Source organism: Geotrypetes seraphini, chromosome 11 (assembly GCF_902459505.1).
Source record: "Geotrypetes seraphini chromosome 11, aGeoSer1.1, whole genome shotgun sequence".
In the NCBI taxonomy this organism is placed as follows: domain Eukaryota; kingdom Metazoa; phylum Chordata; class Amphibia; order Gymnophiona; family Dermophiidae; genus Geotrypetes; species Geotrypetes seraphini.
This window is the reverse complement of record NC_047094.1, coordinates 102864061-102875219: the sequence shown is the minus strand read 5'-3', so window position 1 is coordinate 102875219 and position 11159 is coordinate 102864061. Positions and strand designations below refer to the sequence as shown.

The window sequence follows — 11159 nt, the reverse complement described above, 5'->3', positions numbered from 1 at the left end:
CTCTTTTGATGCAGCTTCGTGTTTGCGGCACATGCAGGACACTTGCGAGAGAGAAAAGTTGTATCAGATGTGGTCGGGGGTCCGAAGAAGGAAGGCTATGGGATTTGGTGGTTTGAGGAGGAAGATGTTTTAAAAAGGTACAGAGGTGTATATGTAAAAATTTGTATCTTTGCTGCATAAGAAGCACCAACATTTCTACCCACTTTGGGGTGGAAAAAAACACATCTTATGGAGCGAAACATTCTGTATAAGATTCCTAAAGTTGTATACAAACAAAAGAGTTGTAAGGCAGAGATGTCCACAGCCAAAGTCTGGAACAACCATAACAGTTTTTATTGATGACAGCAAATGTATTTATTTATTCATTTTTATAGTCCGTCCTCCCCAGGAGCCTAGAATGGGTTAAAAGGAAACATACACAAAGTTTTCAGGAACAGAGATACGTACATTACAGTGTCAATAACATGCTACAGGATCAAAACACAAAGCTATAGAATCAATAATTTATAGCTTATAGAGAATGTGATTAAGAACACATGCTTTGCAGAATCTAAGAAAATAAATCATAGAGTCATGAGTGGGTATTAACATATCTACAGAGAACGGTAGAAGAAATGGTTAGCAAATGTAGGTGCCAAAGCAATTGATGACAGCAAATGTAGACTCAACACCGACAGTGTTTCAACTAAAATAGCCTTTGTCAACAGTCTAATAAAAACAAAGTATGTATCCATAAAACATAAATTAAAATCAGAATAATAAAAACAGCATGGGGTAAATCTGTACTTTCATTTATCTTATCATGTAACTAAGGCTGGTACTGGACAGACTTGCTCGGTCTGTGTCCCATATGTGATGATTTGGTGTAGGATGGGCTGTGGAGGGCATCAATGGGAACTCCATCAACTTGGAACATGAGGATCTTTACTGGCCAGACTTTATGGTGGATATCACCTCTCAGATCTGCTGACCACAACGCCCAACTACAAAACATTCAGGAAAGAACTGAAAACTATACTATTCAAGAAATTTGTCAAATAATCTAACCAAACCATATTGACCCTTCCCAGATCCCGAAGCATACTATATCTATCAATCTTGTAATCTCCCTGGGAATGCCCAGGACAATTCTTGTTGTAAACCGCCTAGAACTGAAAGGTATTGGTGGGACAGAAGATGGCAATATAATGTAATATCCTGCAAACAGGATGGTTGGATAGGCTGGAGTGAGCTTGGATGGCAACTTGAGCATTTGGAACTTAGGACAACACCAGGTGGACTTTAGTCTATGGCCCAGAAATATCAAAGAAGAGGCAAGTTGTGAGAATTTAATCATGTATTTTTAATGGGTATAACTAATGGGCAGACTGGATGGACCGTTCAGGTCTATATCTGCCGTCATGTACTATGTTACTAATATTGGTTTTAATCAAAATTCTTGTAACTTTTTAGTCATTTGTTGATGTTTTATAAGAAGACTATTACAAAATAGGTATGTCGAGACTTTGGTTGATGTTTAATATGTCTTATACTTTTTGCAATGTTTATTTGATTTGAAAGTTCATATAGAAGTACTCGGTGAGATACGTGTTACGATAATATATTTTTGTCTTGTCTTTTAATCATGCATTTTTACTATACACTCATGTAAGAAGCAGTATTGTTTTTAGACTTATAATGTACTTTTTTCATTTCTATATTTCCTTTAGACCATTGTTTTTATTATTCTGATATTAATTTATGTTTTACGCATACTTTGTTTTTATTAGACTCTTGACAAAGGCTATTTTTGCCAAAACACTGTCATCAATAAAGACACTTTTGTTTGCTCTAAAGTTGTATGCATACATTTGTGCGCATAGCTGATGTGCACGCACAACTTAATTGCTCAGTAGGCTTAATTAGCACTGATAATTGGCACTTGTAATTGATGCTAATTAGCACTCATTAAAAGTTACGTGCACAACTCAGAAAGTGCAATTCTGTAAAATGTATATGCCAGTTGACGTACACGAATTTGAAAATGGGGCATGGCCAGAGGCAGATCGGAGGCATTCCTAAAAGTTATACGCAATGTTTTACAATACGTCCAATTCACATATAACTTAGATGCAGCCAGACTCTGCATACTTTACAAATTAACAAATAGAAATAAAAAAATAAAAAAATAGAAAATAAGATAACGCCATTTTATTGCACTAAATACATATTTCAATAAGCTTTCAGAAGCCAAGATCTCTTAAAATAAGTTGCCTGATATTATCAAGCTAAGTGGTTTTTACACTTTTGATATTATTTATATATTATCAATGTAAGTTTGCACAGCATGATTTTTGGTGTAAGATGGCCAGTGATTGAAATTGTCCACATTAGCTGAGGCATGTGAAAATGGACACATGATCTGAGGCTTTCCTCCTTCCACAAGAGATAATTGAAATACATCTACAGTTTTATGATTTTGTTTTGATTTTTGTAACCTTTGGTTGTTAATTTTTTGATTCTTGTTTTTGGACTTATGAATAATCACCCGTAATTAAAAAGTTTAACTGCAATGTATTCTTAACGTATCCTCAACTAATACACTTTTAATCCAGTAAAGTATAGTACTAGCTTTATATCACATGCTAACAATAAAGTGCTTTTAGACTATTAAAAAGAACATGAAAACTGATTGCATAATGTCTCATGCACAAACTGCAATATTTGCCATTTCTAGCATTCTTCTGTAAAAATTGTAATTTAAAATGTCATTCCTATTTAGTTACTGCAAGTACTTATTAAAAACTAATTTAATAAGTTCAATTACTGTTCCAAAAAATATGTCCACAGGACTTCCAGAAAAAAAAAATTCCAGTGGAGGCATTCATCACTGAAACGGCAAACAAGATGGTGCAATATTCTCTCATTAATCAGCTCTAACAGTGACAGCTGTTGTTAAGTTGATTTACTGTTAACTTAAAGGATACTGAATGCATTAAAAAAATGACTCCTTGTTTATTGGAAGCCAAAGATTCAAAGCCTGTGGCAAACAGATGATCCATCTTGCAAGATGTAGTATAGATGCTTGTTTTAAATTAGCCTGGTTGGGAACATATCCTTACGCCAAAAGCATAATTTAGCTCTGTAGTTCCCAGACCTGCCCCAGATGATCCCATAGCCAGTCATCTTTTTCAGGATATGCATAAGATGAATTTGCATATACTGGATCTCCAGTGCATGCTAATATTACTCATGCATATTCACTGTGGGTTTCCTGTGAAGCCAGTTGGCTGGAGGCCTCTAAGGATGGGCTGATGAGCCACCGGCCGTGATTATGCAATGTTATGACAATGTTTATAAAATGCAAGTCAAAAGCTATGATCTTGAGAAAGAGCAGCTAGACTTACCCAGGGGAAAGACTTACTGAGAGCTGTAGCATTACAGATGAAGGTTCTAGAAAACCATGTTGATCCTGAGAAAACTGAAATCTTTGTAGATCATGATAACCTTTACTATACCAGAAATCTAGCTCATGTGGTGGAGTAGACTAATGGTTCGTGGAACTAGCCGTGAACCAGAGAAGCCAATGTTCATATTCCCATTGATGGTACTTGTGACCTTGAGCCTATCACTTAATCCTCCATTACCTCAGGTAGAGCTTAGATTACAAGTCCATGAAATCCGCCTATAGTCCAGATTTATTGGGGGGGGAGGGGGGAGGGCAAGGCAGGTAATTAAATCTCCAGAACAAATAGCAATGAAAACTCACTTTGAAAAGATCCTAACCACACTTATAGTCTTGCATGTTCAGTACAGTATAGTCTCATAAAATAACATTAACATCTCTTCTAAACTTTTTGCTACAAAAAAAAAATCCCCTGCCATAAATAAATAGGAAATCATTGTGGTGTGGCTTGAAAACTTGAGAGGACTGATAATCTGAGCATCAAAGCAAAGCCTCTAAACAAGACTTTAGTAAACAGGATCTGAACCCCACATGGTGAATTTGTGGCTTGCTCCCCCTCCCCCTGTCAACCTCTGTTTGTTATGTCTAAGACTCCTACATCCTGTTAATTATGGAACATAGTTGGAAAGCTTTCTGTAGATTATTTCCACGTTCTCAGACTTCACCATAAAGAGAAACATGTTGGATACAGCAGAACTAGAGCACTGTCTTTAGAGGCAAAAATGAATGCTAAAGTGATTGGTTAAAGTAATGAAATGTTATAACACTGCTAATATTCCCCCTTGTTATTCACAAATGGGGTACAAAGAGAAAAAAAAAATACTTATTCTATTTTATAATAATAGTCCACACAATGCTTTTGTTTAAAAAAAAAAAAACCTACCAGTTTATTAATGCTAAAATGAATTTTCAGCTGACGAGTTACACTTCTATATTTGGCTGAAACTAGGGAACAAATTTAGGAGGCTTACTTAAGACTATAAATTTAAGAGGTCATCATTGAACCCATTGTTGACTGTGAAGTTGATCCATGGTTACATAAGCAATCATTAGTGTTCTAGCCCAGGGGTAAGCAATTCTGGTCCTCGAGAGCCACAGGCAGGTCAGGTTTTCAGGATATCCACAATGAATATGTATGAAATGGGTTTTTCATGTACTACCTCCCTGAGATGCAAATCTATCTCATGCATATTTATTGTGGATGTCCTGAAAACCTGACCTGCCTGTGGCTCTCGAGGACCGGAATTGCCTACCCCTGTTCTTGCCATCTTAAAACCAAAGCTCCTAGGCCAGCTCGAAGGCCTGGCGGCAGCACGGTATAACATCAGGCAAGAAGACTGGATTCCATTCACAGGTAGCAAAGTCGGTCCTCGAGGGCCGCAATCCAATCGGGTTTCCAGGATTCCCCCAATGAATATGCATGAGATCTATTAGCATACAATGAAAGCAGTGCATGCAAATAGATCTCATGCATATTCATTAGGGAAATCCTGAAAACCCAACTGGGTTGCGGCCCTCGAGGCTGCTGCTTGGGCTAGGGCAGACCTTCAGATGAGAGGGAATACCAGTCCTTGTTCAAGACCATACCTGTGCCAAGTTCAGGACTGAGCTGTATTTCATGTTTCTGCACCACGTGGCTGGATTATATAGTGGAAGATGACAGAGGTATTTAAGGAGGAAAAAGACCTTAGGTATCCTCAACAGACTCTTTAAGAATCCCCTGACGAAGCCAGGGCCGCATTGGGCTATTAAAAGATAAGTGCATTGGATGGTCTTTTCATGAACTGTATTCATATTTCGTTTTGATAAAATATAAATAATGAGAACTAGATTTGGCTGCTACATGGAGGGTTTGGGGTTTTTTAAGACAAATGAATGAGAATTAGATCCGTGATATTCAACAGATGCTTTGATTTGAAAGAGTCTGTGAGGGTATCTGATGGATTTTTTTTCCTCCTTAATATAAAATGTAAATTATATGGTAAAAAAAGCGAGATTTTAATCTTCAGAAAGGGTTCACTTTTTCTTATTTTTTTTTTTAAATTCTTTATTGATTTTTAATCAAAAACAGTGTCATACAAATGAAAGAACAAAAGATATTCCACATTTTGACATACCTTTGCCGTAGTGAAATGCAAGCCATCTTGATTATCAGACAGAGACAAAAAAGCTGGAAAATTTCCCCAAATCTCCCCAAATGTAGGTGCCCATTATAGAACACAATTAATTGTGCTTAATTTTAAACTTGGGTGCCTGGCCAGGGTTTTAAAGAGCTACATTATAGGTGCCTAGGGACACCAATCGTGTACTGACCACTTTGCAACCCAATTTTCCTCCGACCTGATTTACTAACCTAGTGGCCGATCATCCTCCGATCCGATCTGATCCGCACATGCAAATGAGGGGAAATGGCACGTAAAGTAGACAGGCAGCGATTCACCAACAAAAAACCTGGAACACCGACTGGGCTGACCAATCAGGAAACAAGCGGCTGCTGGGAACCAGTCGCTCACCTCCTTTCCAACTGCATCTCCCGCTCTCTGCCCCGGTCACCGCCCTGCTTCTGCCCCGACTCATCGCCATTCTTCTGCTCCGATTGCCGCCCTGCTTCTGCCCCGATTCTCCTTGCCTTCCCCGCAGTGCGAGCCCGCGGTTTTAACCCGCGGGTTTAAAGCGGGTTAAAACCACAGGCTTGTGAATAACTTTTTAAAAAAAAGGTCGCTGGTCTGCGCATGCGTCGGAATCGCTATTCAGCGGTCTGTGCAGTCATAGAAACATAGAAATAGACGGCAGATAAGGGCCATGGCCCATCCAGTCTGCCCACCTTAATGACCTTCCCCTACCTTTCTCTGTGAAGAGAACCCACGTGACGATCCCATTTTGTCTTAAAATCAGGCACGGTTGGGGGCGTGATTCTGATCATCCCCATTTGCTTGAGGACGCGTTGTGAATCAGCCCCCCGGCCACAGATTGGATCCAGATCGGATCGGAAGGGGAGTATAGTGAATCTGGCCCTAAGTCCTTAGAGAATCATGCCTAAGAAGATAGGCATCTATTTCCCAATTCAATTTTATATTTTTCAATTATGAGCTTTTTAAAGCTCATTATTGAAGCCCATTTACTATTAAGTTACTTGCCTGTTTCTTATAAAATTGTCCCCCTGGTGTCCCAATGAGTAAAGATTTTTCCAACAGCAGAGGAAGCGAGTCCAAAACAAGGCAAAACACATGTCATTATATCTTCCTGCTCCTTATAAACATATCATAACAGTAAATCTAAATGGGCAGATCGCACCCTCAGATATGATTTTTTTTATCACTGGATTGGAGTATCCCTGATCCCCCTGCAATGTTAAGATGCCCTTTCTATTTAGCACATGTTAAGCGTTAGCGTGTGAAAAATCAGTTAGCGCCCCTTACACCCTCTTCTACTACACCGCGCTAGCGGTTTTAGTGCGGTGAGCCGCGCTGAATGGCCCGCGCTGCTCCCAATGCTCATAGAGTTCTTGTGAGCATCGGGAGCAGCGCGGGTCATTCGGCGCGGCTCCTCGCGCTAAAACCGCTAGCGCTGTTTAGTAGAAGAGGTCCTTAGTAAAAAGTCCCTTGTGTGTTTCTGAAAAATGTTTTATAAACTATACAGGTACAGTACTGTGCACTGTGCCCCTGAAAATACCTACAGTTGCAGCAGGTATAAGTACCTGAGAAACCCAAAAAAACTGTGGAGTGACAATGTTCCTAAATGGACTTTATTTGAAAGTGTCAAAGTTCCCCCCAAAAGAAAAAAAGAACCTGGACAGGGGGAGGACCACTTGGTGACAAATGAAATCAACTTGACTGAATTCCTTGAAGATAGTCAGGATGTGATCCAGAGTAGGTCCACCCTGGTGATAACATGCATGAGTGAGATAGATAAAACAAAACAAAACTGCAGATCTGTACAAGACGTAGGCAAAATTTATTGTGACAAAATAATTATATGCAAACCCTTTTACCAATCAGGGGACCCGACACGGTCCGTGTTTCGGACAAACCTTCGTCAGGGGTCCATGGTAAAAAAAAGGGGGATAACAAAAAAGTCACAAAAAACTGTAGAGTAGCAGAGGGTTACTCAGGCTGAGATAGATAAAATGTTAATTATGAAACTTTATTTAAAAAAATAGATTAACAAAATTTTGTGGGGATTTGGTCAGAATTTTTCCAGATGTCTCTAGAGCTACGCAACTGAGAAGGAAAGAATTTTTGAAATTAAAAGTTAGAGTTTTAGCTCTAGAGGCATCTTTTTATCTAAAATTTCCATGTAAATGTCTTGTTAAGTTACAAGACATAGAATATGTATTTTGGGATCCCATTCAATTGCAACAATTTTTGAGTGCTAGAGAACAGAAGTGAGTTAATAATAAAGTAGCTTTTAGTTTTACACTGAGAAATTAGAGGATATAATTAAGATCCAACACAGAGTAAGAAATGGCTTAGGATTCGCGAGGATGAATCTTGAAATAATTTCTTTAGTTCTTTCTTTATAATATGTTTATTTGGAATAGTATCATGTCTCCCTTTTGTTGTGGGCTTTGAAAGGAATTATGTATGAAGGTATGAATATTGTAAAACTTATGGAAACTCCTTTTTTTTCTTTTGGTATCGTTCAATATTGTAACTATTAAAATTATAAATTAAAAAAAAAAAAGTGTCAAAGTTCCAAGGTGCACTGAAATCATCCACATAAAAATCAGTTATCCACATAAAAGCCTAGTCCGCTAGGGATACAGGACCCAACGCGGTCCGCGTTTCAACAAAAAGTCTTCTTCAGGGGTCCCAGGGGATCCTATAAAGGTGAATACGTGGGAAACGTGGGAAATGTGGTGAACCGGAAGTGAGACACTACTTGCATTTGCAATAGAAAGGTACTATTGCACAATTTTAAGAAAGTCCAATTCCATATGAAGACTGTATGTATGGGGGGGAAAAACCCCGTTAGGAACATGGAAAGAAGTGTAGTGTCTTGATTAACTTAGGGCTCCTTTTACGAAGCCGCGTTAGCAGTTTAACACGCGTAATAGCGCACACTAATTTGCCAGCCGCGCTAGCCACTACCGCCTCCTCTTGAGCAGGCGATAATTTTTCGGCTAGCGTGGGGGTTAGTCCGTGCTATTACGCGTGTTAAATCGCTAACGTGGCTTCGTAAAAGGAGCCCTTACTTTTGAAACATCCCTGCCTGTAAACCTTTACATTTGACCTTGAAGAACCTTGTGCTGATTTTCAATTTTAAAAAAATCATAAAATTTGACTTTATGAGGTAATTCACAATCTGTCAGTATGGGAGTTAACGGTGCTTTAGGGAACTAAAGCAATACACCTGTGAAATGGTTTGGGGGAAGTTGAGAGTAGGTGGAACCATGCCTCTCTTCAAAATGACAGGGTCCTTTTACTAAGGTGCGTTATGATGAAGTAAATCTATTGATGAATTCTTACATTTTGACTAGATCATGCACAGAATGTGATGCTCAATTTTACTCATACAGCTTGTGGTTGATGTCAGGCGCCAGAGTACTATTGAAGGACACGACTGGATATACCCTAGTCCCGAAGGTCAAACAACAGTAAAGCAAATGCTACTTGTACTAGCTCTCGTGATCTATGCAATTTTATGCCATGTAATAAGGTGCATATAGGCAGAACAACTCATGCCTTAACATTGAACAAGTATAATCTAGAATCAGTACTGAAACTATCTCAGCACCTTTAGAATTACACGTTACAATTTCATTATATCATGGCAGATAAGTATTGGCTTTTATTATAGATTGAGTCAAAGGTGACTGGCAAGGAAGGTACTTTGAACAACAGTTAGCTATAAAGAACAGAGGTGGATATTTGAACCATGAACTGTTATGCCTGAAGGACTCGATGAAGAATTGGATTAGATGGCTTTGGCTTAATGTGATTGGCTCTCCATTATCAGCTGACCCAGTTAAATATGACTGACAGATGCTGCTGCCATTTTGAAGAACTGATTACTAAAGCATGGGTTAATTTAGCGCCTGAAGATGATAAAATTTTGTGTGGACATGGACTGTTTTTTTTCATTAAGTAAAGAGAGTTTTACACATGAGAATAATGAGATTCTTGATCCATAAGAATATCTTCCTTGACACAGCTTCAGCAAAACAGTACTGTTGAAAAGCCATTCTCTGTGATCTTGAGAAGCTATTCTAACTTTTAAAGATAAGTGTGAAATTCTAATGATTTTTGCATGTTATGATAACTTTAAATAATGAAGCACTACGGTGTTGGTATAGGATACAAGTGTTATCCAGACTTACCCACTATCTGAAAGTCCGCAAAATAACTTATGTTTAAGTGAGAGGTTTTTTGGTTTGTTTGTTTTTGTGGTATTACATCAGCCTCTTATGGGAATTCATTATTTACCATGATTTAAGGTTTCACCTTTATAAAATCAGCTTAAAATAAGTTTCTTTTTGAACTTCTTATATTGGTGTCCTTTTATAAAATCTGATCCATTATTAGTAAATAGGCCCCACTGGATAAAATTGAATGATACCATACCATATCATGCATTTTTTTCTATATCGCAAATTTCACCTAGGATTCAATGCGGTTTACAACAAAATTAAGAACTGAGGACATGAACATTGAATGAAGGATAGGAGGTAGACTCCTGAGATTTCGTTATAGGTCCAAGGAGAAAAGTGGGTCTTAAGTTTCTTCCTGAAGATGTAATACTGGCTTCTTTATTGCATGTGGAGAAGGAGACCGTTCCATATCTTGGGTCCCTGATACGCAAACGTTGATTCATGCAGCTTTTTCCTAAGCATGCGTGAAGGGGGCGGGAAGAAAGTTTGCACCGTTGGTGTGTCCTTGCATTGAGGAAAGAGTGCACAACTGAGATGTCTGTGCAAAGTCCTGGAACCTGGAGTAAGTAACATGTAGTGACCCAGAGCAGAACAGGCAGGGTCCAGAAGCCTGGAATGCCTTCTCACAGACATTGGGGTCTATTTCTCTTCACAGGGATTGTCAGCATTGTCTGAAAATCTGGTTATTTCAGAGATAAATTAGGATTAAAGGATGTGAATGGATAACTTCTGAACATAAGAACAGCCATAAATCCATAATGAATCAGACCTATGGTCCTTCTAGCCCAGTATCCTGCTTCTAATTGTCGTCAATCCAGGTCATGAGTACCCGACAAAATCCGCAATGCAAAATGCCCTCACTCATCAGGGTTAGATCAAATCTGTAAAATTCTTATCAGTTTTTATAATTAACTTTATGATTCAGTATATATTTAATTGTTTATGATTTAGCTGTTGATGTTTAAAAATTAATAGCATGATGTAGAGGGTTCATGAATATTTTTTTAAAAATTTTTAACTCTTGTGTTTGATTATGTATTTATAATGATGATTAGATTACTTTATTAGTTTATTAAGACTTGTGTTCGATTATGTATTTATAGTGATGATTAGATCAATTCATAAGCTATTACACAGTTTTAGGGTAATAATGTATAAAAAAATTTTGTATTAAAGTTTTCTTTATATTTGTATTGTATAGTGCTTCCTGTAGGAACCCTTGAGAAAGCCTGTTTAGGCGAAACGGGTCCCGTCGGGCATACAATTGTTGGGGCAAGCAAATTATACTGCAATAAAGGATAAGTAAAAATGACTTACCAGCTGTTGATTGTCTTTATGGCTTTT

The 11159-nt window shown here is 38.2% G+C and overlaps 1 long non-coding RNA gene across 1 annotated transcript in view; it reads right to left on the bottom strand.

Moving 5' to 3' along the window:
- Positions 1-561: 561 nt before the first annotated feature.
- Positions 562-11159, bottom strand: part of LOC117345712 — a 46811-nt gene continuing 36213 nt past the window's right edge. Inside the window, exon 3 of the long non-coding RNA XR_004536493.1 lies at positions 562-983. This is a non-coding gene — a long non-coding RNA (uncharacterized LOC117345712). The remainder of the gene's footprint in view (positions 984-11159) is intronic.